A 27,926-nucleotide genomic window follows, 5' to 3' on the forward strand; every position below is an offset into this window, starting at 1 on the left:
TACCCTCCTTAGCAAAAAGTGGAAAATTACCACAGATCCATTACCAATGTTAGTAAATGAATCCACAGATCCTTTCCCATTAATCATATTCTCCCCAGTAATTTGCTTTACAAAGGCTAAGTAAAGAGAAGGTGAAGTCTCTGCCATTTGCAGAGATTGAGGAACTAGGAAATAAGTGATTATTCATTTTTTGCCTTATTACTATTGCAGACAAAAAGACAGTATCTGCTTTACAAATTTAGTAGACTGAAAAATTGTTAGGTATAAAAATCCAGTTAATTGGACACTAAATGAATGCAATAATTAAAACTCCTATGAAGCCCTTCTTTTGAAGTCCTCCTTTGCCTCTCCTAGTTGTTGTTTTCTGTGTCCTTAGCTTTTTGTTCATGTACTTACTATTACTTACATTACATTGTACGATAATTTATCTTCCTACATAGCTTTCCCTTTCACTAGACATTTAGTTTCTCTAAGATATAAATACACAGCCTAGCACATAAAAGGTAACCAGGATATGTTGACCAGTTTTGAGAGAATGAATAAATAAGTGTGCCAAGGATAACATCTCCAGTTCTAATCATTAACATTATCATTTTTCTTTCAGCTGTGGCCTATTATGTGCACCAATGTTGCCCACTTCTTAATTATATGTCTGATTGCTTTGGGACATAAATGTTTTCTGTGTCCCTAATTTTATATCTGTGGACCTCCAAGGGGATAATTAATGGCATTGACTCTATCATTATGCCACAGGTAACTGGGGTTCATGTTATGTTTTCTATAGGAGACCTCTAAGAGAAGGTATATATACTCATATGTTTTGAAATCACTTAATGAAGAGAGAACACATTTATTATGAGACTTTTCCAAAACTAAAAATTCATTAAAGTTAATGGATGAAAAGTATATACATATATTACAAGTATTTACAAGATTCTGAAATTTTTGAATTTCTTGGTATCAGCTTCTCTTCACAAAGTAACTTGATTATATAAGGATACTTCTATATCTTACCGAAATGTTAATGTGCCAATTATATGTAAGGTACAAAAACAGTTTTTGTGTTGGCTATATTTCCAAACTCAAATAATCTGTGACAATCTATCAATAGTAAAAGTGTTTATTTTAAAGCTGTCAAAATATAAAGAAAAACAAAAAGAAGGAAAGAAAAGAAAAATAAGAGAGAGAAGCCATTCTTGTTATTTGAAAGAAGAAGCAGAAATAAATTGACACAAAATAGTTCATAAGCTGTAATATTAAGGAAAGTTGGGACTTTAATTTAAACAGAAAAACATAGTGTATTTCACTGTTCCCAGAAACAGAGAAACAGAATATGATCTACATTTACTGTTTGCCATATTCCTCCACATTTCCCCTAGTTTTTCAATAGTAGGCTAAACCTAGTAAGAAAAGCATACAGAGGTAAATGACAAAGGTGAATAAAGCCTTTGGCAGCATTTAAGCAACATAATACAGGCTGCATGTACATCTACCCTTGTGAAGGTGAAAGGAAATAGTATTGGAAAAATATTCGGACTTCAGTAACTACCTCTATAATATCGCAGGCAAATAATTTGCAAACAGCAAATAGTTCCATGATTTGCTCTAGGAGCAACTGTGTGTTAAGCAACTGATTTCTTTTTTACTTTTCCCTTAGCTTGAGAGTCTTCTTTTTTTAAATTGCACTTTAGTTTCTGGGGTATATGTGCAGAACGTGCAGGATTTCTGCATAAGTACATACATGGCAATGTGGTTTGCTGCCTCCATCCCCTCCGTCATTTATATCTGGCAGTTCTCCCCATGTTATGCCTCCCCAACCTCCCTACTCCCCACTGTTCCTCCCCTGTTCCCCCGCAACAGACCCCAGTGTGTGATGCTCCCCTCCGTGTCCATGTGTTCTCATTGTTCAATACCCTCCTGTAAGTGAGAACATGCGGTGTTTGACTTTCTGTTCTTGTGTCAGTGTGCTGAGAATGATGGTTTCCAGATTCATCCATGTCCCTACAAAGGACATGAACTCATCGTTTTTTATGGCTGCATAGTATTCCATGGTGTATATGAGCCACATTTTCCTTGTCCAGTCTATTGTCAATGGACATTTGGGTTGGTTCCAGGTCTTTGCTATTAGCTTGAGAATCTTAATTGTTACAACTTTCTGTGGAGTTCGGAGCTCAGTAGTTAAGATCATATTCACTCTTTTTTTAGTTTTTGCTCTCTTAATACATATAAATTGAGAATTAAAGTGTAGATAACATGGGACTTATAAGCCCTTTGAAGGCATAACTTAAGTATTGTGATATTTTAATTTTATTGTATAATAAATGACTTAATACACTCTATACTTAGTAAATAAATGTACCTGTCTACTGCATGTCTCAACCTAGACTAAAGAGTCTTATATATTCCTTTCTTATTTATAACATATAACTTCAGAAAATGTGACATAATGAAATCATAATAGTAGTCTTAGTATAAAAATGGTAGACATTAAATGCCTCCTGAGCAAGCGTTTTAGTTATTGCTATTTTCATTATCAGAATGTTTAAACTTTAGCCATTTCTCAAACTAATCTGCAGTATATATATATATATATATATATATATATATATGCATATATATGTATACACACACACACACACACACACATACATACAGTTCCTTGACAATTTTATCCACCTTTGAACTTCACCATTTCATGTACATATATGCCAAAATTGTATATAAACATATATGTACTGTATGATTATGTACAATTTAACAAAAATATAATTATAAAGTTTGAAATAAAAAGAGGCGAATATATTTTAAAATAAGTGGAATCATCAGATAGATACATCTGCAGATACTCACATAAGCAAAATATCTTTCATAGCTATTCCAAGAAAGTTATTATGTTGTACAACATGGACATAGAAGTACATGGCACAAAATTATATATATATATGAGATTGTTTACATGTTTCATTATGAGGATAACTTATTCTAAACTTGCTAATATGTACTATAATATTGCAGTTACATAATTGTACACGTACGTCATAAAAATATGACATTTTAAGCATTTCTGTTAACATATCAAAGTTAGAGTTAAGTAATTTGCACTAATCCTATAAATACAGAATAAGTAGTGGTATATATTAATAAAAGGGTGTAATCAATATTCTTCTCTAGATTTGAATAATAAAATATGAACATATATTTTTCTTCCCATGAAATATTCAACCTTGGCTCTGCCTCTCCTCCAGGAATTCCATGTCTTTCCTTCCTTATGAATACTCAAGATTTTTAAATACTAAGCTATACACTGGCACTCACTTAATATATACTAATAGTAGAAGAGTAAATTTATTAGGATCCTGATTCTCTGTATTCACTGATACTGAATGTACATATATCCACTGAGCCAGTAGTTCTACTTATAGATGGATTTTCTGTCTTCATTTTCTTATGTTTTTCCCTAAACTTTACAACAAGTTTTTGGATAGCAGGCTACTTTGATTGCATCTTATTAGGATTTGATCACAGCATTTATATTGATAACATAGCACATCAACTGACACATAATGAGAACAGAATAAATATAACTCTTTTTTATCTTGGTACAAAATATTGTTTAAATAAGGAGCAAAAAGCTAAACTTGATTTACAAAAAATAATTCTTTGGTTTTACTGTTATAATGATTTTTCACATGGCATAGGTTGGTATTTATCTCCTACTCAAGACTGGTCTTTGGGCAAGTTTTCACATTAGTTGATCACTTTTGTAATCCCTGTTATGTACAAAGTTTCAACAATTATTATGATTGTCTCTTCATAGTGAGAATCTTGATAAAGTCTAATAAAAACACATATTTCCTCTGAGAATTTCAGCCAATCCGCTATAATATTCCCTTCACGCCTGCTTGTTCTGGATAGTGTATTTGAATTAGTATGGCTCCAGCAGAGATTATTATAAGACACTTATTTGTTTCTCATAGAAAAAAAAAAAACAACTCTTTTTTTCTTTTTCTTTTTTGAGACAGTCTCGCTCTGTCACCAGGGTGGAGTGCAATGGCGCGATCTCCGCTCACTGCAATCTCCGCCTTCCAGGTTCCAACCAATTCTTCTGCCTCACCCTCCCGAGTAACTGGGACTACAGGCACGCTCCACCACTCCCAGATAATTTTTGTTTTCTAATAGAGACAGGATTTCACCATGTTGGCCAGGATGGTCTCGATCTCCTGACCCCGTGATCAGCTCTCCCCAGCCTCCCAAAGTGCTGGGATTACAGGTGTGAGCCACTGCATCCAGCCAGGAAAAAAAAGCTCTTTTTTGTGCACTATGGTCAGTATGTATATGAGCTCAGGACTGTTAAGGAAAGTTTGCTAAAGTAAGAAATAATGGAAAGATGAAGGATGCAGAGCTCAGAGATTTGGACAAAAAAAAAGCCTTGGGTTCTTTTTAAATAATGTAACAAGCCTGGCCAATCTTGACTTTTAATTTACTTGACTATAAATTCTCTTTATAGTTTTAGTCAGTTTTATATTTTTTAAAGCAATCATGCTCCCTCAGTTGTGAAGTCTGACCCAGGTGTTAGATAATGTTTCAAATGTCTCTAAATATGGAAACAAATATACATTCTCCAAACTTCTGAGTTACTGTTACAGTTCCCATTTTTTTATGTGAGTAAACTCAGCCTCGGAGTAGTTAAATGAATTTCCTCTAAGTAGTTAATAACCTGAATACCAAATTTGACACAAAACATTCTCATTCCAGTCTTAAATAATTTTAATTTTTTTTTTAATTTTTTATTGGATTATAGGTTTTGGGGTACATGAGCAGAGCATGCAAGACAGTTGCGTAGGTACACACATGGCAGTGTGCTTTGCTTTTCTTCTCCCCTTCACCCACATTTGGCATTTCTCCCCAGGCTATCCCGCCCCACCTCCCCCTCACACTGGCCCTCCCCTTTTCCCCCCAATAGACCCCAGTGTTTAGTACTCCCCTCCCTGTGTCCATGTGTTCTCATTTTTCATCACCCACCTATGAGTGAGAATATGCGGTGTTTCATTTTCTGTTCTTGTGTCAGTTTGCTGAGGATGATGTTTTCCAGATTCATCCATGTCCCTACAAACGACACGAACTCATCATTTCTGATTGCTGCATAATATTCCATGGTGTATATGTGCCACATTTTTCCAATCCAGTCTATTATCAATGGGCATTTGGGTTGATTCCAGGTCTTTGCTATTGTAAACAGTGCTGCAATGAACATTCGTGTACATGTGTCCTTATAGTAGAACGATTTATAGTCTTTTGGATATATACCCAGTAATGGGATTGCTGGGTCAAATGGAATTTCTATTTCTAAGGCCTTGAGGAATCGCCACACTGTCTTCCACAATGGTTGAACTAATTTACACTCCCACCAACAGTGTAAAAGTGTTCCTTTTTCTCCACATCCTCTCCAGCATCTGTTGTCTCCAGAGTTTTTGATGATCGCCATTCTAACTGGCGTGAGATGGTATCTCAATGTGGTTTTGATTTGCATCTCTCTGATGACCAGTGACGATGAGCATTTTTTCATATGATTGTTGGCCTTATATATGTCTTCTTTCGTAAAGTATCTGTTCATATCCTTTGCCCACTTTTGAATGGGCTTGTTTGTTTTTTTCCTGTAAATCTGCTTGAGTTGTTTGTAAATTCTGGATATAAGCCCTTTGTCAGATGGGTAGACTGCGAAAATTTTTTCCCATTCTGTTGGTTGCCGATCCACTCTTGTGACTGTTTCTTTTGCCGTGCAGAAGCTGTGGAGTTTCATTAGGTCCCATTTGTCTATTTTGGCTTTTGTTGCCAATGCTCTTGGTGTTTTGTTCATGAAGTCCTTGCCTACTCCTATGTCCTGGATAGTTTTGCCTAGATTTCCTTCTAGGGTTTTTATGGTGCCAGGTCTTATGTTTAAGTCTTTAATCCATCTGGAGTTAATTTTAGTGTAAGGTGTCAGGAAGGGGTCCAGTTTCTGCTTTCTGCACATGGCTAGCCAGTTTTCCCAACACCATTTGTTAAACATGGAATCCTTGCCCCATTGCTTGTTTTTGTCAGGTTTATCAAAGATTGTATAGTTGTATGTATGTTGTGTTGCTTCCGGTGCCTCTGTTTTGTTCCATTGGTCTATATCTCTGTTTTGGTACCAGTACCATGCTGTTTTGATTACTGTAGCCTTGTAGTATAGTTTGAAATCCGGTAGTGTGATGCCCCCCGCTGTGTTCTTTTTGCTTAGAATTGACTTCGCTATGCGGGCTCTCTTTTGGTTCCATATGAAGTTCATGGTGGTTTTTTCCAGTTCTGTGAAGAAAGTCAATGGTAGCTTGATGGGGATAGCGTTGATTCTGTAAATTACTTTGGGCAGTATAGCCATTTTCACGATATTAATTCTTCCTAACCATGAACATGGAATTTTTCTCCATCTGTTTGTGTCCTCTCTGATTTCGTTGAGCAGTGGTTTGTAGTTCTCCTTGAAGAGGTCGCTTACGTTCCTTGTGAGTTGTATTCCAAGGTATTTTATTCTTTTTGTAGCAATTGCGAATGGCAGTTCGCTCTTGATTTGGCTTTCTTTAAGTCTGTTATTGGTGTAGACGAATGCTTGTGATTTTTGCACATTGATTTTATATCCTGAGACTTTGCTGAAGTTGTTTATCAGTTTCAGGAGTTTTTGGGCTGAGGCGATGGGGTCTTCTAGGTATACTATTATGTCGTCTGCAAATAGAGACAATTTGGCTTCCACCTTTCCTATTTGAATACCCTTTATTTCTTTTTCTTGCCTGATTGCTCTGGCTAGAACTTCCAGTACTATATTGAATAGGAGTGGTGAGAGAGGGCATCCTTGTCTAGTACCAGATTTCAAAGGGAATGCTTCCAGTTTTTGCCCATTCAGTATGATATTGGCTGTTGGTTTGTCATAAATAGCTTTTATTACTTTGAGATTCGTTCCATCGATACCGAGTTTATTGAGGGTTTTTAGCATAAAGGGCTGTTGAATTTTGTCAAATGCCTTCTCTGCGTCAATTGAGATAATCATGTGGTTTTTGTTTTTGGTTCTGTTTATGTGGTGAATTACGTTGATAGACTTGTGTATGTTGAACCAGCCTTGCATCCCTGGGATGAATCCTACTTGATCATGATGAACAAGTTTTTTGATTTGCTGTTGCAATCGGCTTGCCAATATTTTATTGAAGATTTTTGCATCTATGTTCATCATGGATATTGGCCTGAAGTTTTCTTTTCTCGTTGGGTCTCTGCCGGGTTTTGGTATCAGGATGATGTTGGTCTCATAAAATGATTTGGGAAGGATTCCCTCTTTTTGGATTGTTTGAAATAGTTTTAGAAGGAATGGTACCAGCTCCTCCTTGTGTGTCTGGTAGAATTCGGCTGTGAACCCACCTGGACCTGGGCTTTTTTTGTGAGGTAGGCTCTTAATTGCTGCCTCAACTTCAGACCTTGTTATTGGTCTATTCATAGTTTCAGCTTCCTCCTGGTTTAGGCTTGGGAGGACACAGGAGTCCAGGAATTTATCCATTTCTTCCAGGTTTACTAGTTTATGTGCATAGAGTTGTTTGTAATATTCTCTGATGATGGTTTGAATTTCTGTGGTATCTGTGGTGATTTCCCCTTTATCATTTTTTATTGCATCTATTTGGTTGTTCTCTCTTTTCTTTTTAATCAATCTGGCTAGTGGTCTGTCTATTTTGTTGATCTTTTCAAAAAACCAGCTCTTGGATTTATTGATTTTTTGAAGGGTTTTTCGTGTCTCAATCTCCTTCAGCTCAGCTCTGATCTTAGTAATTTCTTGTCTTCTGCTGGGTTTTGAGTTTTTTTGATCTTGCTCCTCTAGCTCTTTCAATTTTGACGATAGGGTGTCAATTTTGGATCTCTCCATTCTCCTTATATGGGCACTTATTGCTATATACTTTCCTCTAGAGACTGCTTTAAATGTGTCCCAGAGGTTCTGGCACGTTGTGTCTTCATTCTCATTGGTTTCTAAGAACTTCTTTATTTCTGCCTTCATTTCGTTGTTTACCCAGTCAACATTCAAGAGCCAGTTGTTCAGTTTCCATGAAGCTGTGCGGTTCTGGGTCGGTTTCTGAATTCTGAGTTCTAACTTGATTGCACTATGGTCTGAGAGGCTGTTTGTTATGATTTCAGTTGTTTTGCATTTGTTGAGCAGTGCTTTACTTCCAATTATGTGGTCAATTTTAGAGTAGGTGTGATGTGGTGCTGAGAAGAATGTGTATTCTGTGGATTTGGGGTGGAGAGTTCTGTAAATGTCCACCAGGTTTGCTTGCTCCAGGTCTGAGTTCAAGCCCTGGGTATCCTTGTTGATTTTCTGTCTGGTTGATCTGTCTAGTATTGACAGTGGAGTGTTAAAGTCTCCCACTATTATTGTGTGGGAGTCTAAGTCATTCTGTAAGTCATTAAGAACTTGCCTTATGTATCTGGGTGCTCCTGTGTTGGGTCCATATATGTTTAGGATCGTTAGCTCTTCTTGTTGTATCGATCCTTTTACCATTTTGTAATGGCCTTCTTTGTCTCTTTTGATCTTTGTTGCTTTAAAGTCTATTTTATCAGAGATGAGAATTGCAACTCCTGCTTTTTTTTGCTTTCCATTAGCTTGGTAAATCTTCCTCCATCCCTTTATTTTGAGCCTTTGTGTATCCTTGCATGTGAGATGGGTTTCCTGGATACAGCACACTGATGGGTTTTGGATTTTTATCCAATTTGCCAGTGTGTGTCTTTTGATTGGTGCATTTAGTCCATTTACATTTAGGGTTAATATTGTTATGTGTGAATTTGATACTGCCATTTTGATTCTAAGTGGCTGTTTTGCCTGTTAGTTGTTGTAGATTCTTCATTATGTTGAAGCTCTTTAGCATTCAGTGTGATTTTGGAATGGCTGGTACTGATTGATCCTTTCTATGTGTAGTGCCTCTTTTAGGAGCTCTTGTAAAGCAGGCCTGGTGGTGACAAAATCTCTGAGTACTTGCTTGTTCGCAAAGGATTTTATTCTTCCTTCACTTCTGAAGCTCAGTTTGGCTGGATATGAAATTCTGGGTTGAAAGTTCTTTTCTTTAAGAATGTTGAATATTGGCCTCCACTCTCTTCTGGCTTGTAGTGTTTCTGCCGAGAGATCTGCTGTGAGTCTGATGGGCTTCCCTTTGTGGGTGACCCGACCTTTCTCTCTGGCTGCCCTTAGTATTCTCTCCTTTATTTCAACCCTGTTGAATCTGACGATTATGTGCCTTGGGGTTGCTCTTCTTGCGGAATATCTTTGTGGTGTTCTCTGTATTTCCTGCAATTGAGTGTTGGCTTGTCTTGCTAGGTGGGGGAAATTTTCCTGGATGATGTCCTGAAGAGTATTTTCCAGCTGGGATTCATTCTCTTCGTCCCCTTCTGGTACACCTATCAAACGTAGGTTAGGTCTTTTCACATAGTCCCACATTTCTTGGAGACTTTGTTCATTCCTTTTTGCGCTTTTTTCTCTGATCTTGGTTTCTCGTTTTATTTCATTGAGTTGGTCTTCGACTTCAGATATTCTTTCTTCTGCTTGGTCAATTCGGCTATTGAAACTTGCGTTTGCTTCGCGAAGTTCTCGTATTGTGTTTTTCAGCTCCTTTAATTCATTCATATTCCTCTCTAAGGTATCCATTCTTGTTATCATTTCCTCGAATCTTTTTTCAAATCTTTTTTCAAGGTTCTTAGTTTCTTTGCATTGATTTAATACATGATCTTTTAGCTCACAAAAGTTTCTCATTATCCATCTTCTGAAGTCTAATTCCGTCATTTCGTCACAGTCATTCTCCGTCCAGCTTTGTTCCCTTGCTGGTGAGGAGTTTTGGTCTTTTCTAGGAGGCGATGTGTTCTGGTTTCGGGTGTTTTCCTCCTTTTTGCGCTGGTTTCTTCCCATCTTTGTGGATTTGTCCACTGGTCATCTGCGTAGTTGCTGACTTTTTGTTTGGGTCTCTGAGTGGACACCCAGAATGTTGATGATGAAGTATTTCTGTTGCTTGGTTTTCCTTCTACCAGTCTAGCCCCTTCGCTGTACGACTGTTGAGGTCCACTCCAGACCCTGCTTGTCTGGGGTGCACCTCTAGTAGCCGTGGCACAGCGAGGGATGCTCCCAGTTTCTTTTTCTGCTCTCTTTGTCCCAGGATGATGCCTGCCTAATGACAGTCTTTTGGATATAGAGGGGTCAGGGAGCTCCTTGAGGAGACAGTTTGTACTTTATAGGGGTTTAATTGCTGAGCTGTGCACTCTGTTGTTCATTCAGGGCTGTTAGGCTGCTATGTTTGATTCTGCTGCAACACAGCTCATTAAACAACCCTTTTTTTTTTCTCAAATGCTCTGTGTTGAGGGGTTTGGGCTTTATTTTTGGATGTCCGATCAGGTGTCCTGCCCAGCTCAAAGGCAGACTAGCCACTGTTTGGCTGCCGAGGTTCCGCCCTGCTGTTGTGTGATTCGCGCTGTTCCTGCCGGCTCTGCTGTGGTCTCCGCCACGCCCTGCAGCGGAGTCTCTTCGTTGTAGCGTGTTGCCTCAGCAACGGCACGCTGCGTCAGCAGTGGGCATGTATCTCAGTAGGGACGGGTTGCCTCGGCAACGGCTGGCTGCGTCAGCAGTGGGCGTGTATCTCAGTTGGGGCGGGTTGCCTCGGCAACGTCTGGCTGCCTCAGCAGTGGGCCTGTATATCAGTTGGGGCAGGTTGCCTCCGTAGTGGTAGACGCCCCTCCCCCACAGAGCGTCTCGGACCGTCTGCCCGGGATAGTTTGAAATCGCGGTTTTGTTCATCCCACTGGGTATCCCAAGCGATCTGTCCCTGCAATCCCCTGGGCTGGGCTACTGTGCAAGTCTCCTTCAGTCTCAAGTCCAGCCCTCTCAAGTCTCAGGTTGCCGGTTCAACAAGGCACCCGGACAAGCGCGCCCTGTGGGGATTGCTGGGTAGGGCCGGCCGCCGCCGCCCCGGCTGCCGGCTTCGCCAGGCAGACCTACTGCCTGGCGTCCCGTGTCTTTTTATACTTGGGAGTTTCCCCGTTCTGTGGGCAACAAAGATCAGTCTGGAAATGCAGCACTGACTCACCGTTTGCGAATTCAACGCGGGCTCCAATCCTGGGTTGTTCTCACAGCGCCATCTTGAGTCCCCCAATAATTTTAATTTTTTAATAAGAGGAACAACCTCATGAAAAACACAAATACATGCATTATGAATTATGACACTGAAATGTTCCCTACATTTCTGAATTCCATAAACTCCCTCATTTATTGTCTATTTCTTAGCCAACCTTAGACAATATTGTTTCCTCATAAAATGATTTAACATCAATTAGACCTATATCCTCATTTTCCCCAAATTTTTTTAAATTTTTATTTTATTTGATGGTCCAGCCACATCAATTTTTTTCATTCAAAAATACATGTAGGTAAAATTCTAACAAAAAGATCATCAATTTTAATGACTAATTTGGCAAAAACTGATATCTTACAAAAATTGCCTCACGCTCCATAGTCTGCACTATATTGAGAATTTGTGTTAGCCAAGGACACTGCCAGCAAGATGGGTGAATGGACACTGAGATGATGACGAATGACTAAGGCACACTCTTCTTGCCTTACTGCCAGGGGTATTGACAAGCTTGACAAGAACAAGTGCATGGACAAAGACAGAAGGCAGTGGTGAAGGCAGCGGTGGCTGCTGCCTCATAAAGCTCTTGGCTTATTATTAGTCTGCCAGCTGTTAAACTATTTTTTTTCAACTCTAAACCTGATGATCTATACCCTACTTTTTGATGCCAGGGATGGAACTTCGAAGACTGCCTTTCTTTGCCAGCTGGCTTCTCCTTAAGTTATGCTAGTAGAGAACAATGGAGAGAGTTTGGAGGGACAGGGGGCAGGAGTAGGGCAGGAACTTCTTTCTGTATGTATTCTCCTGCTGTCTATGGCTCTTCAGAAGCACTCTTTACTCAGGCAGTGGCAGTTGGCTTTATTATCTAGCTTACTTTGGTCTTTTCAACATCAGTCTTATTACTACTCTTCAGAAGTCTGGACAGTACCTGAAGTAAGACTCCCAGATGCATGGGACCGCTCTACACTGCTGAGGTGCAGCCATATCTTGGACAAATATGCACAGATGTAATTGATATGATTTTTGCCATCAAGTTTTAATTTTATTTCTCATTGAACACACAGATCTACATGCATAATACATACAGCAGATCTTCAAACACGTCATTTTGTTCAACGTCATTTCATTAAAATGCTAAAGAGAAAAAAAAATGGATTCTCAGCTGGGGCTAAAGTGTGTGTGGAGTTTTCATTTTCTTCCCATATCTGTGTTGGTTTGCTCTGGGTGTTCTGGTTTCCTCCCAAATCCCAAAGATGTGCATATCAGGTTCATGGGGTGTGAGCATTGTGTCATAACAATGTAGGATAAATGAGTGTGGGTATGCATGTGAGGGCACCTGCCATGGAATGGAGTTCTGACCTGCACTGGTTACTGCCTTGCATCCTGAGCTGTCCAGATAGGCTCTGGCCACCTGTGACTCTGAGCTGGAATAAACAGATAGATCATGATCTTAATTTGTATTTATGTCTCTTAAATGTATGTATAACTTGCATACATTTTAGTATTTAATATTAATTGTGTTTTGTTATCTATTTAGAAGTGTATAGATGTTTTTGTGACTACAAATATGCCATGGGAAATTAACTCTTGATTATATCAGTTAGCCTATAGGAAAATTAGTTTTGTGATAGGATTATCTAATCATATAATATATAATAAAATTATAAAATATATTTCATATAATTTTAATTTATAATGCAATTTTAATTTATGAAATATATGTATAAATTTTATACATTACATACTTAAAATTATAATTATATATAATATAAAATATATTATAGAGCACATAATTTTATCTCATACATAATATATATTTTATATGTGTGTGCTTATATTAATACATGCATTAATCTATTCAGGCTCACACAACAAAATATTTTAGATTGGACAGCTTAGATATTACAGAAATGTATTTCTCACAGTTCTCACAGGCAGATTTGGCGTCTGGTGAGGGGCTTCCTCCTGCATAGATGGCGGTTTTCTCACTGTAAACTCACATGACAGAAGAGACAAATGAGTTCCCTTGGGACTCTTTATGAGGACTCCATATCCACGACCTAATCTTTTCCTCAAAAGTCTTGACTCCAAATACCATCGCCTTCGGAGTTAACATTTTAACATATGAATTTTGAAGAGAATGAAGTATTCAGCGTATTCAAATTTATATATATATGTATATATAGTGTGTGTTCATAACATTTATTTAAATTTCATGAATAAATGTGAACTTTATTCATATTTAAATATTCATATTCATTTGTTCATAATATTTATTTTAATAATACTTGCATTTAAGTATTTTATATATATGTACATATACATATAGTGTGGGTATTCATAATATTTATTTAAATTTTTTCTTACCATTTAGATCCTCTATCATATTTGGACTAAGGTTAAGAATCAATGTTGCTCAGTTTAATTTGTAGCTATAGTATACTTAACATTGTGCCCACAAGAATTTTGAACCATAGAACTTTGTATGTTTTCCAAAACTTTCACAGATAAGACAAATAGTATGACAAAAATTAGAAAATGAAGCCACAGGAAATTTTTCTTAAACATATTATTCTAAAGCATAAAAGAACATTTTAAATAGTCTAACATAGGTTATCCAGAGAATGACCAGAAGAATTCAAACTACATGAATAAGATCCATTTACTATCCTTCTATTTTGGAAATTATATTATTACATAAACCATGGCCAAGTAAAATGGAATTACATATATTTTATTAGGTACAATTGTGTGAGTTTTATTTAGCCTTTCCAACATAAAGAAACTTAATGCAATAATTTTATAAGTTAAGTCATTTTTCAACCTAAGGAATCATACAATAAATACAATTAAATTTCTTTAAGGGGTAGAGGTATTTTATGAATAAATTTATATGTATCATTGTAGACAAATAAGTTAAGCTAATGATCTAGCATTGGGCTGATGTAGGGAATTAGATGAAATAATCAAGACTGTAGAATTAATATGCAGATTTGCTCTCTACCTGAAATGTCTAAGACGTAGGATTTGTGTCTTTTTTAGATTCCCCATAGCAGTCTTATATGTATAAAACAAAACAATGACTTTCTCTATCACACAAGCTGTATGTACCCCTTGATTTTATGAAAGAGTTTGGCTTATCATCTAAGACCCTTTCATGATTCATGAAAGAGGGAAAAAAATGAGCAAATGATTTAAAAAGTAAAACAGTGGTTTAAGGCAAAAATAAATTGTTACATCAGGACAAAGGAAATGAATTGACCCGGCGGAATGAAATACCAATTATTTCTCCCACTATACTGAGTATTAATGTCATAAAAGACAAACTGCTGGTCAAGTGATATGCTAGTTGCTCAATGGTTTTACTCTCACTGGTCATCATCTTCAGAAGACAGGTGGATATGGCAAAGATAAATAAGGATTCATACACACAGGCACTGATCAGACTTCAGAGTTTATTGAACATAATAATTCAGCAGCACACCTCTGTCTACAATTACATCCAAAGAGACACAAGTAATTTTCTTCAGGCTATCAAAACTTGAAGAGACTGTAAGGAAAGAAAAGAAAAACAGAAGTTTCCAAACACACACACACACACACACACACACAAATGTTCTAACATCAAAAGCCTTGAACTAGAACTAGGCAGCAATTTTCTGATTAATGGGCTGTGTAATGAAAGAGATGCTTGAGCATGATCTTTTCCAATCTATATAGCACGAACAGTAGTCTCTTAGGTGCCTCACTGAAGAGTTTCAGGGCAAAATATCTCCAGAAAAAAAAGTATCCTCTCTGAAAGAACTAGACTGTTGTCTCTACAATTTTCAAGAGCTACTGTAGCAGTTCATTTTAAATATTATATAATATTAAATAAGTACTAAAAATATGCTATGTTATTTAAACTTAAGAAAACCCCATAAACTCTACTTTTAAAAGTTTAAATTATGAAAAAGGGAAAAATACATGGGAAGAAATGTTTTAACTGCAGGCTTATTTGTTCTTTTTTTTTTTTTCAGTACAGAATACAATTACATTTTACCTTTCTTAAGATGTAGACAGAAAGGAATGTTGACTGACATGCAATAGCACATAATCAGAGATATCAAAAAATTATAACAATAACAAAAATTTTGACAATGATTTTTTTTCTAACAAAACTATTGAGAGTAATTTTATATTTATAGGTAATTTTCAAACTCCTTCATCATCGATTATCTGTATTGTACCTAACACCCCAGTCTTCCCTCTGCTTTCTATTGCCACCTATAGGCACAAGAAATAGACTTAAGGACATTAAGCAATTGATATAATTAAAAATAATTCTTACTTTAAAGTTTCATTTTTCCTTAATCCTTTGTGTCAGAAAAAAAGGCAAGGCTTTGTCATCCATTGGTTAGAGCCTTGAAAATTTTGTAAACATATATAATTTCTAATAGTGCCAGGAAAAAATAAGACTTGGAATCTATAGAGTAAATAAAAAAGTGCCACAGCCTACTTTCTGGAATTGTGTTCTAGGCTGAATGACATCATCCAAAAATTGATGCCCAAATCCCAAGTAACTCAATGTGACCTTGTGTGGAAATAGGACCATTGCACATGTAATTGTTAAGCCCATTAGGGTGAGACTTTAGCCCACATGACTTGTGCTCTTATAAATACAATGTTTATAGAGAGAATGCCACATGAACACAAAGCAGCAATCAGGGTAGTGTGTTTAAAATCCAAAGAATGCCAGACTCTCAGCATATCATGAAAAGAAAGGAGAAAGCACTGGGACAGATTACTTCCTAGTACCTTCAGAGGATAGCCCTGCCAATATCTTGACCTCAGGTGTCTAGCCTCCAGAACTGTGAAACAATACATTTCTGTTGCTTAAGCCACTAAGTTTATGGCACTTTGTCACAGCATCCCTAGGAAAGCAGTACAAAGAGTGTTGTCCTGTAGGTCACCTGCTTCTGCTGAGTGTAGGCAGCACGGACTCTCTTTCTATGGCAAGGAAACACACGCAACCTTCATGCCACTCACATGCAGTATCCCGTGGGGCAAGAAAGCTAAGTGATCTGAACATAGTAAGACCAAATTTAATATCTTATACCCATTAGATTTCATTGGAAACAATGTAAAAATAATTGAGTATAAAAAATTTCAGAGTATACATAGAAATTAATATTAAATTAATTAGTTTACTTAGGAGGAAAAATGTAGTGCATAAATAAAACATAGTGTAGTAACATAAATTAAACATAGTGTAATAACAATGTGAACCTCAAGTTATGTTATTAGCTAAAGAGTATTTATTTCTTTTTAATTTTAAATGTGTGATATTTAATGGCAATAAAAATAACAATATAATTAATAGAAATTGTATTGGTATTCAAAATTCAGCCAGCCAGTTAATCACAAAACCAATTCCTCCCTGGCATAAAATTGTTTTTGACCATGGAATTCCACCAGATACTAAAAAATAAACTGACCATGCAATTCCACCAGACACTAAATAATTTGATCATGGAATTCCACCAGATACTAAAAAATAAATATTAAAAATAAAATATTTTAATAAAATATTAAAAAATAAAATAAACTTAAAAATTAATTTTTAAGTAAATATAAGGTTGTTTTAAACTTATTTATTAATGTGGCATATAAACTGTTTTTTTAAAAAGATTAAATTACATAGCAAATATCGGAAATAGCTTGCTTTTGTTTAATAGAGCTCAGACAGGGTACTTTGCAAAATTAAAGTGTTGAGTAACCCCATGTTCTGTGAGTATTATATTACAGTTTCAGAGAAGACAGCATCTTTAATCTACTGTGGCTTGGAAAGTGCTGCACTTCCACTTGGGGACTTTACTTCATACGTATGTCATCAGCATGGTCAATTAATGCTGATATTTTATAACATGATTATAAATACTATTTATATATTCTATCATTTCCTCATCTACATCAATTGAATAGATTATTATCTAAATTTTTATTTTACTATTTTTAAGAAAGGTGGAAGACATTGGTATAGTAGTAGGTATTTAAGAAATAAAGACTGTATTACACACACTCATTGATCTAATTCATTCTTCTTTCAGAAACGTAAACATTTGAACAAATGTACGTATTAGAATTAAGAAAACGTGGCAATAAAAAAGAAAACATGTTTTCATGATAGTTTTTTTTTTTTTTAATTGCACGTTAAGAGAAATCAATTAGGAAAAACTTGAGGAAAATCTTCAAAACAAGTATTTGGTGAACTATTTCTCTCTCCTCGGTCCCCAACACACCATACTTGGGTTTTATTTACTTTTTGTTCCTCCATTCAAACTCCCGCTCTGAGGCAACAAAAACTATAAGACCACAAGGAAAGTGCTACGGGATATGGTTTGTTTGTCCCTGCCGAAAATGATGAAATTTAGTCCCCAACGTGGTGATGTGAGTTAGTGGGGCCCACTGGGAGATTTTCAGTAAGGGAGACTGATACCTCATGAATGACTTGATGTGGTTCTTATGCTAGTGAATGATTTCTCCCTGTTGCGAAACTGGATTATCTTGGGAATGGAAGAGTTCCTGTGATAGTATGCCGTCATAAAGCCAGGACATCCCCTGAGTTATTCCCTCTTCACATATTTGTTTCTTTCTGACCTTCTTTCCCATCCAGTGATGCATCATGAAAGCCTTTGCCAGAATCCAGGTTGTGCCCTTGACCTTCTCAGCCTGCAGAACTGTGAGTTAAATAAACCTCTTTCATTTGTAAATTATCCAGTCTTAGGTATTCTTTCATAGAAACACAAAACAAACAAGACAGGAACCAAACACAATTGCATTTTTTTTAAAAGCAACATTAAAGAATTTCGAGTTTTAAAAAGAAACTGTGGGATACTTACTCTCCTTCTTTTGGGACCCTAGATCACTTTTAGTATTTAAGGTGGGGAACATGCAACTCCACTCCATTTCAGCTTGCCTTCAAATTCTGAGTGTATGTGTGTGTGTGTGTGTGTGCACACGTGTTTAAATCAGTGAAGATATAATAAAACCAAGAGTCACTCTCAATGCCTCAGAATTACACAGGCAATATTATAGTTAATTTATTCTAATGTTAACCTATTACCAAACACAGTTTTATCTGTCTTAGTTGGAAAGTAAGGTAAAAATATTTTCTACGAACACATATCTATATATTTATATGGCAACATGCTAACTCAGTCAATATTATTATCATTATTATAATTTTTACATTAGGATTAGCTTTTGATGTTGTACTCATTCTCTGGGTTTGGACAAAGGTATATGACATGTATCTGCCATTATGTTTTTAAACAGAGTACTTTAACTGCTGTAAACTTTCTTTGTACTCTATTTGTTCCTTCTTCCCCCTCACCTCCTGGTACCCACTGATCTTTTTTACCACAGTTTTGACTTTTCCATAATGTCATATCTTTGGAATCATATAGTATGAAGCCTTTTCAGATTGGCTTCCTTCACTAAGTAACACACATGTAAGTTTCCTCCATGTCTTTTCATTGCTTGATAGCTCATTTATTTTTAGTGCTGAAAAATATTTCATTATTGATCCATTGTACAACAGTTTGATTATCCATTCACTTATTGAAGGACATCTTGATAGCTTGTAAGTTTTGGTAATTATTAATAAAACTACTATAAACATCAGTGTCCAGGATTTTAAGAGGAAAAATTTCTTAACTCCTTTGGATAAATGCCAAGGTACCACCATATATGGTCAGAGTGTGTTTAGTTTTACAAGGAACTGCCAAATTCTCTTCTAAAGTAACTATAATGTTTCACATTTTTTACCAGTGAAGAATGATTGTCCTTTCTGCTCTACACCCTCACTAGCATTTGGTGTTGTCAGTGTCTTGGATATGAACCATTCTAATAAATATGGAGTGGTATCTCATTGTTGTTTTAATGTGAATTTCTCCATGATGTAAAATGAGCATCTTTTTAATGCTTATTTACTATGTGTATAACTTTGGTAAGGAATATTTTAAGACTAAGAAATATATTTACTTTGTTTAATTCAAAAATATATTAAAAATTATCTTGGGTAATTTATTTCTAAGAGGCACAAATGAGTATCATCAGAGGAATACATGTGTGTTCTCTCTGTGTCATTATGGACACCATACATGGGGCCTTGTTTCCAGTGCTTCTATCACTACCACTCCTGGGTCTCCACCTCACTTCATGCAAGGATTTGATTACAAATAACACTGGGTTATTTGACATACTCCTCAATTGGAACTTTCAGTGAAAACCTCCAAATGGCAGCATGTAGATCATATGCCTAGCCCCTAGATGCAAAAGACTCTACAACAGGTGATTATGCCTTCTATCTGGGAAAATAACAATGGAAATTTGAAACACATTCAAATTTCAAAATGGCATTCAAAACACAAAACATCTGCTGTCCACCCCTTTATATATGCTTGACTAGTTATAACCTGCTTCCAATGACCAGGCCTTCTGGTTGTTGATTTCATTACTGTTCAGGTCTCTGTAAAGTACTATTTGTCTTTTGACTCTACAATTTTGGATGGTTCTGGTGCCTCGGTCTTTTAGCTTTTTTACTGGACAGGTCTTGTAAAAGACCATGGAGTGTTGACATCAGCTTCCACTCAGTTCTGTAGAGTTTCCCAGAAAGTCACATTGAAGAAAGATTGACACAATGTAACATAAAAATATTATCCTGAAAATACTGAAGTAATAATGGAATTATGTTTTAGTTTATAGAATTACAGAATGTGGAGTCCTATCTTGAAACATTCCAATTCTAAAAGAAACAACAGAAATATATTAGAAAATGATTGGGCTATTTTAGTAAAGACATTCTTCTGTAGAGTATAATAGATAGATTATAATTTATAATCTTGTAGATAATTTTTCTTTCGGTATTTATACCTATATGTATTTATATTTATATTGTATACTAAATATAGTCAATTATTTTAAGTTAACTATGCTTAATTAATTAAACATATAATTAATATTTATATTATATATATTAAGTATATTTAATGCAGCATAACATTATGGAAATATTTAGTTACATTATATGGCATTATATATATATATATATATATATATATATATATGTAGCTCATATTAGGCATACGTTGTAAGTAGCTTTAGAAATATTTCGTGCTTTTAGAACTTGTTGACCATTACCTTTTATCTACATAACCTAGAAATACTTTTATTGATTTTTAAAAAGTAATCCATCATGATTTGTTGTTCATAAATTTGATTACATAGAAGAACATTAGTCGCAGAAATTGAAGTTTAGCATTGTGGTCTTTAAATCTGCACAGTTTATAATGGACTATTTCCAAAAGCAAAGATATATTTCAGATGCCTTGCTCCCTGAGGAATGCATGACTTTGCATAGCAATGGATTTATAGGAGATCATGGAATAACTAAAGCCTTTAAAAAACTCCTTGTTTATCTTTACTAACTTCTGGCATTAAACGTACTCAGTACATTTAAAATAGTTGCTTGTACTTTAGATAATCTTGTAGAAGTTTTATTTATTCAAATTTTTAGTGAACCCTCTCCAACGAAATACAGCCGACCATGCACTTTAATGACTCTTAATGTATAATCATTGATTAATAAAATACCTTCACCACAATATTATCAAGACTATAAAAAATGATTTAAGTGTGAAGAATTTGGACTAAGGAGTTTTAGAAACATTATTTTACCATCAGAACGAGCACTGAAGAAAGTATCCCTTCAATTACATGGATGTATCTTAAATAAATTCAGATTTGCTAATACCAAATAGATTTACTAAAATTCACACCGATTTCCAGCACACATACACATATGCACACACACTCAAACATACAACAATCAGAGGAAAACTGTAAAAAATAAAATAAACCAGTCATATTTAAGCATAGTTAATTCACTACGTTAAAAAAGATTGTTGCTGGAAAATCCTGATTCATGTTCGATGATTGATCATACTATCAATGAAACAAAATTATTTTATTATCCCTGATAATTAACATATACATATATGCACACACATAGGTACATCTATTGTCTAATATTTTTATGCCAACTTTCTGCTGATTTGGCATGTATAATCATATACAATGTAGAATTAAAAAACATTTTGGTTTTTATTCAACATACCACAAAATAACGGTACATATTAGCAGTTTGATTAATTTGTTGGTACAAATTCTACCAATTCATGGATATAGTTGATATTTCTGTCAAATATTTTTTCTAAGTAAAATAATATTTAATAAGACACTAATTTTTTTTTATATTTTTCCAATTTTCTTTTGTTGGCTAACCTGGAAACATAGTCATAATAGTACTACAGAGGGTTTGCTATTTTTAAGATACATTACACAAGGAAATACTTAATCAGGAAGAACCTTTAGCTTTTGAAATACTTAAAAAGAGAGCTATCTAAAAAGAATGAGCAAAGAGACGAATAAATAAGTATAACATTTTAATATATCAATAGATTGGGTCACTAATAAAATTATGTATTAGGTATGTAAGTAGTCCCAATTTTACTGCAAAGGGTAAATTTTTACTATTTGACATACTGTTTAGTAAAACATTTATTTGAATTTTTATTCATTCATTATGACAAAATCAAAATATTACAAATCACTTAGATATATTAAATATAGTGCACTTACAAAAACACGCAAGATGTTTGAAAGTGCACTTTCAAAAATGGAAAAGATGCTGTTAATAATTAGACAATTCTAACTTATTTCTATTTGGTTATCCTGAAGATTTCATTTTCTTTATTCTAAGAATATATTGGTTCATTCAACTGCATTCTGTTCTATCAGGTTGCCAAAAGTAGTCATTTTCTTATTTCAATTGCTTCTGGAATTCATATTTTATAAAAACTCAGATACATGTTTCACATGAGTATTGACGGTAAAAGTGGTTAATAAGCCTGTCAATTAAGTAAGCCACAGTGATTTGGACTGCATTAAAACAAACAAATAGGAAGTTCAGAAGCAGTGGTAGCAGCCATTGGCTGTCTTACTTGATTGCTGTTTTATTTCTCTCTGTCACTAAATGACTACCATTCTTTCAGCATTCTCTGTTTCATTACTCAAGTCTTTGTTTTCTACTTTCTCCTTCCAGTACCCGAATAGCAGAGAAGACAGTGTTGGAAAAGCTGGCATTGTTATTAGCCTAAATATTCTATTGAACAAGGGCTGGTAGGATATTTTGAAGAAGCACAAGCTATAATAAATCATGGCATCTACCAATGACAGTTTTAAATGAACACGTTCATTGGGCCAGGCAAGTACATCACTAAGAGTGTTATTTACCTCAGGTGCTGACATATAGTGCCAGATGTTGAATTTAAACCCTGACTCAGTGATTGTGGCTGAACACTGCATTGGCATTTTAAAAAGCATCTGTTATAAACCCTGATCTGAGTAAAACACAAACCACAGAGCTTAATGCAGGCAATAACGAATGAGAGTTTAAAGTGATTACCTTGGCAAGTTCAGAAAGCATGAAGGCTGAGGTAAACTCAGAGTATTGGGACATGTTCCTGTTAAAGGGAGCTTTGGTGGGGTCACTTTTCTAAGCACTTTCCCACAGAAATATTAAAGATGTGTGAATAACTTATAACTTAGCATTAAAATAATAATGATATATGAATTTGTAATGTTTTTGCATATACTTTATTTTAAAAGATACCCTCATGAATGCTGCAATTGGACCCAGAAAGAGGACTTTATGAGTTAGTGAATAATCATAAGTGTTGTACACTGCTCGTGAGGAACACTTACAATAGGATAATATGCATGTGAATCAAAGTTGTATATGTAATTCTGGAAAATAACACATAAAGCCTGATACTAATTATTTAAATCAGCAATTAGATTGACATTAAATTTTTAAAATACAGCAAGAGTTCTGTTTTGGAAAATATTTAATAAAAATTAATAAACTAAAAAATAATTAAGCTTTACTTAAAATAAATAGATTTAATATGTTGATATCTATCCACTATAACTGGCTTTAATTTTAATTGACAATTGTATATATTTTAGAAGAAAAATTATATCATTAATACTTTTGATTCTTTATATTTATCATTTACATTATGATAAAAACATTGAAATTTTGTAAACACATAAAATGTTATTTGATTTTGTTATTTTAAATTTATTACTTGGTTGTACAAAACTCACATGAAAATTTTGACCAATGCAACCAGTTAATCAAATTTTAACTAATTAATAAATTAATAAAATTAGTCAAATTATTGCTTTTATTCAATTAAAGGCAAAAAAATTAATTAAGTATAACATAATTATTCTGTCTTTATTGCTTATTGAGACATTGATAGCTTATCAACTGAATGGTCTGACAGCCAAAATAAAAATACATAAATCATGTTTGCTAATTTCAATAATAAAAATTCAATATGTATGTATATTTAATATAATATTACATAATATTTTCAAGGTAGTAAAACAAAACATGTTATTTAACACTTTGTTAAATCTGTTTATTAATTTTAAATATTTAGAGTCTCTGAGCCTTCATGTTCTCATTTCATGACCTGACAATATTAAGGTGATTGAAACCTAAGCAGCCTATTCAAAGTTTAACAATGTGACACTTCTATTTTATGATGAAAGATCAACATGAATTACCTTGCTTTTCATAACTTTGTGTAATAATGTTTCACCCCTTTAGTGATCAGATATAGGAATTTGAATATCTATAATTCGTTACTCTATTTTTTATCATAGTGTCATAATTTAGTTTGGAGAACTAAAACTGCCCCCAACAACACAGCTGTTGGAAAGGGTGTGTGCTTATAGGCGACATGTATTCACGTTATATTTCTTTCCTTCAGAGATTGGTTCGGGGTGCTCAAAGGACCAATCAGAGCCATTGTGATGCAGTGAGATTTTGCTGGGACTTTGAGAGTGACAGTCCTCTTCTTCCAAGTATGCAAATAGCACTGGGACTAATAAAACTCACCACTGAATGACATAAAAAGCCTACAAGAGCAGCCAACAGAAAAAATAAAGCATTAAGACACAAAGGGAAATTTAGTCCTTTTGTTATTAATATGAGTCTCTTTACAATAATGGATTTGAAGCCAGTTCTATTCCTGGACATGCTAGTTATGTTAGCCTTTATAATCTGCTTTGTTTTTGCAATCTTACCCATTTTAATTAATGCAATTTTATAGGAAAGCACTACCAAAGAGAGACTTTTACAATGCTTTTTCAAATCCCTTACCCACTCTTTCCCTCAGCTAGAAGTACAAGTGACTTATCCAAGGGGATGATGGGTAAAGGTTACTGCTGATGTTCAGCAGAATTAGTTGGTTCTGGCTCCCTCTCCCTCTGTTTTCTCTCTCCTTCTATGTTGGTCATTCAAATTGGTAAGAAGGACTGAACTCGATCTTAAGAAGTAAATATATACATCATGGCCCAATGTACTGGCCCTATGTATTTTCAGTAGGTACATCTGCAAATAAGTGAACAATTCAATCTTTAGTATATAGGAACACAAATTTAAGCATTTGATTCAAACTACAATCATTAAATTAAAATCACTAAAATTAAAAAAAACATTTGTAGGATTGAGATTAATTGAAGGGCTTTACAAAAATTGGTGAGCTCTTTGGGTTAACATTTGACTTAGGACCTGCATGGTCAAAAGTTAGCCACCGTATAACAATGAGGGGTAAGAGTACTCTAGAGCAAATAGTGCCAAAACTCTAAGGTTAAAGTGAGCTTGGTGATGTGGTTTGCCTGTGTCCCAATACAAATCTCATCTTGAATTTTAGCTCCCATAATTCTCTCTTGTTGTAGTTGGGACCCAGTGGGAGATAATTGAATCATAGGGGCAGTTTCCTCCATACTGTTTTCATGGTCCTGAATAAGTCTCACAAGGTGTGATGGTTTTATAAGGGAAAACCCCTTTCACTTGGCTCTCATTTTCTCTTGCATGACACCAGGTAAGATGTGCTTTTCACCTTTTGCCATAATTGTGAGGCCACCCAGTCATATGAATCTGTGAATCCATTAAACCTCTTTCTTTTGTAAATTGCCAGTCTCAAGTATGTTTTTATCAGTAGCATGAATACAGAATACACTTGGCATACTTGAAGAAGGCATAGAGTACCACCTTAGCTGTAATTGTGGACAAACAACTAGTAATAAAGACTGAGATAAAAAAGATTAACGGGGCTTGGATTTTTTTTTTCAATTGACTGTCATGTCCCTGTGGGCCAAATGCATCAATCAGAAGCCTGGAGGAAACAAAGTATAGGGATTCTGAACTGAATCTACAATTAGAATTCTTCTTATCAATGAGTATCAAAGGAACATTTCTACTTAGCATTCAAGAGACATTGCAAACAATAATGCTTACGTGGTTGTGTGGACTTACAAAAATGTTACAGGAAGGTGGAGACTTACATGAGAGTGATAATAGTACCTGTCTTTATCCTTTGGGCTGCTGTAACAAAATACCATAAACTGGATAATTAATAAGCAATTTATCCCTCACAGTTCTGGAGGCTGGAAGGCCAAGATCAAAGTGCCCACAGAGTCAGTGCCCGGTGAGAACACACTTTCTGGTTCATAGACAGTAACTTCTAGCTGTGTTCCACATGGTGAAAGGGCTAGATACATTGCAAGGGTTTATTTTATAAGAATACTAATTCTATTCATGAGCATTCTTCCCTCATGACCCAATCATTTCCCAAATGCACCATTTGTATCATCACATTGGGTGATTTGGTTTTAACATACTAATTTTGGGGGTATGCAAGTATTCAGACCCCAGCAGTATCCACGACTCTTCCTGATGAGGGAAGCACATATTTTGTTCCAAACACTCTAGTCGTGTAGCTCCTTTCTTGCCCAATACAGTGTAATGTAACATACTTTCGAAGCTGCAAGATTTCAGGCACCAGAGACTCAGAATACAAGATGCCAATGCCCTAAATGCAGGACCCTCAGATTGCTGATTTAGAACAGAGTACAAATGCTAGGGAACCAACTGACAGTTGCCTGCAGAAAGTAGATAATTTACAAAAGTTGCCTGTGGAAATCTACAAAATCACAATGACTTAACTCAACAGAGGTTTAGTTCTTTCTTACATGAAATAAAAGTGGATATTCTTGAAGAGCAATAAGTAGTTCTTCAGTCAGTAACTAGGTGCCCCAAGTTTTTCTCACCTTTAGTTCCATTGTCCTCAATGTCTGGATTTTAAGACCCTGTGGTTATCTTCTATCAAGCAAGAGGAGGAATTTTCTGGTGTCAGGTTTCTGCAGACTAGGCCTTATGGTGGCACATATTGCCCCCATACATGTTGTACATCTGTACGTAACTGAGAGAGGCTGAGAATGTGGTATAGCTATGGTTCCAGAAAGAGCAGATAAAGGGTTTGGAGGTGAAGACATCATAGACCAATTTTTCATATTTTAGAAATGTATTGCAGCATGACTACCCTCCGTGGGCAAATTCCATATTACATACCCTTCTGCTCATCAAATACATGTTAGAGAAGAAGCTGATGGACCAAAAAATTATCACCTACTCTAGCAACTCTTCCTTCCTACTCCTCTTGTTAAAACAAAATTCATCAATGAATGTCTGCTAAACTGCAGCCTTGGTCTTGCAGTTGCTTAATGCTGTCCCATGTCTAATGCAACCTAAATTTCTCACATCTGACAACATTTTGAATAGTGAGAAATTATTGAAATAAACCTTACTCTATCTGATCTTTCCCAGCTTTGGCTCTAAATTCTTTGCGCTACTTTAAACCTTACTCTGTCTGTTCTTTCCCAGCTTTGGCTCTAAATTCTTTGGGCTACTTTAAACCTTACTCTGTCTGACCTTTCCCAGCTTTGGCTCTAAATTCTTTGGGCTACTTTAAACCTTACTCTATCTGATCTTTCCCAGCTTTGGCTCTAAATTCTTTGCGCTACTTTAAACCTTACTCTGTCTGTTCTTTCCCAGCTTTGGCTCTAAATTCTTTGGGCTACTTTAAACCTTACTCTGTCTGCTCTTTCCCAGCTTTGGCTCTAAATTCTTTGGGCTACTTTAAACCTTACTCTGTCTGACCTTTCCCAGCTTTGGCTCTAAATTCTTTGGGCTACTTTAAACCTTACTCTGTCTGACCTTTCCCAGCTTTGGCTCTAAATTCTTTGGGCTACTTTAAACCTTACTCTATCTGATCTTTCCCAGCTTTGGCTCTAAATTCTTTGCGCTACTTTAAACCTTACTCTGTCTGTTCTTTCCCAGCTTTGGCTCTAAATTCTTTGGGCTACTTTAAACCTTACTCTGTCTGCTCTTTCCCAGCTTTGGCTCTAAATTCTTTGGGCTACTTTAAACCTTACTCTGTCTGACCTTTCCCAGCTTTGGCTCTAAATTCTTTGGGCTACTTTAAACCTTACTCTGTCTGACCTTTCCCAGCTTTGGCTCTAAAGTCTTTGGGCTACTTTAAACCTTACTCTGTCTGCTCTTTCCCAGCTTTGGCTCTAAATTCTTTGGGCTACTTTAAACCTTACTCTATCTGACCTTTCCCAGCTTTGGCTCTAAATTCTTTGGCTACTTTCTCACTGCAGAATAGTCTTCTTGGATATTCTCACATTTCAGTGTTTTAATAAAAGATTATGTGCTGCTTTTCACCATAGATTATACTTTTTTTTTTGTCTATTTCCACATATGGCTGCCCTTGTAGTGAGTGTTTGGGAGACTGCTTTTGTTTCTATTTTTGT

The sequence above is a fragment of the Callithrix jacchus genome, chromosome 21 (genome assembly GCF_049354715.1).
Source record: "Callithrix jacchus isolate 240 chromosome 21, calJac240_pri, whole genome shotgun sequence".
NCBI classification, from domain to species: Eukaryota; Metazoa; Chordata; class Mammalia; order Primates; family Cebidae; genus Callithrix; species Callithrix jacchus.